A 1,053-nucleotide genomic window follows, 5' to 3' on the forward strand; every position below is an offset into this window, starting at 1 on the left:
TAGGTTGCAGACCCTGTTTTATTTTTATTTTTTTGCATGTTTGTGTCATTTTACAACCATATTTGAACATTTGATATAATTTTGCTGATATGCCATTTTTTAAAATATTGTTTTTGTGTTGAAACATGCAACTGTTATATGCCACATGCTTAAACTGTGTTCTTTCAACGTTCAGTGTCTCACTACAGGCTGTTCCCAAAGTCTCTTGGTCAAGTTATCTCCAAGTTTTCCGTGCGGGAGCTGCACATTTCCTTCACACAGGGCTACTGGAGGACCATGCAGTGGGGGCAGCCCTTTATACCCTCTCCTCCAGGAGCTGAGCTTTGGGTTTGGTTCCAAGACTCTGTGACTGAGTGAGTGCTGCCCTCTAGTGGCGTGATCAAAGTAGTAATGCGAGGTCCTGCACACCTTTGGGAATTTTATAGAATTTGTGATTTAACTTTATCACAGCTGGTCCAAATGCAACTTTTCAGGAAATATCCTCATTTGAGAAATATTTAAAATGTTAATTATGGGGAAACATTTCTGATTATAATAATGGGAATGTTGACATCTAAATTGTTATTAATATAAAAAAGAAAAAAAATTGAAACGACTTGAGTTGTCACACCTCTGTTTTTTGATGTTATTTTTAGCGTTGATGCCACCTGGAAGGAGCTGACCAACGTTTTGTCAGGCATCTTCTGCGCTTCACTGAACTTTATCGACTCCACCAACACCCTACAGCCCAGCGCTTCATTTAAACCTCTGGGAATAGGCAATGGTACGGTCCAGCCTCCTCAGCATCCGTTTGGCATTTTGCCTTCCTCTGTAGTTGTGTGTAAAAGCTGATGATGTGACACAAAGCATTTAGGGGGGGGGTCTCTGCTAACGTTGCAGAAGCTTTTTGCAGAACATAAATAAGATAAGCAGCTGTGTCACTGAGAAAGAGGAGAATCGGGGAAAAATACTGTAGCCAAAATGTTTGAGTAGCTGGCACTAGATGTTTTTCAGATGTCACCACAGCTCGTCAGTGGGCTCAAATTCAGACTTTTTAACAGTTAAGCTTATTTG

This window comes from Oryzias melastigma, linkage group LG16, assembly GCF_002922805.2.
Source record: "Oryzias melastigma strain HK-1 linkage group LG16, ASM292280v2, whole genome shotgun sequence".
Taxonomy (NCBI): Eukaryota; Metazoa; Chordata; class Actinopteri; order Beloniformes; family Adrianichthyidae; genus Oryzias; species Oryzias melastigma.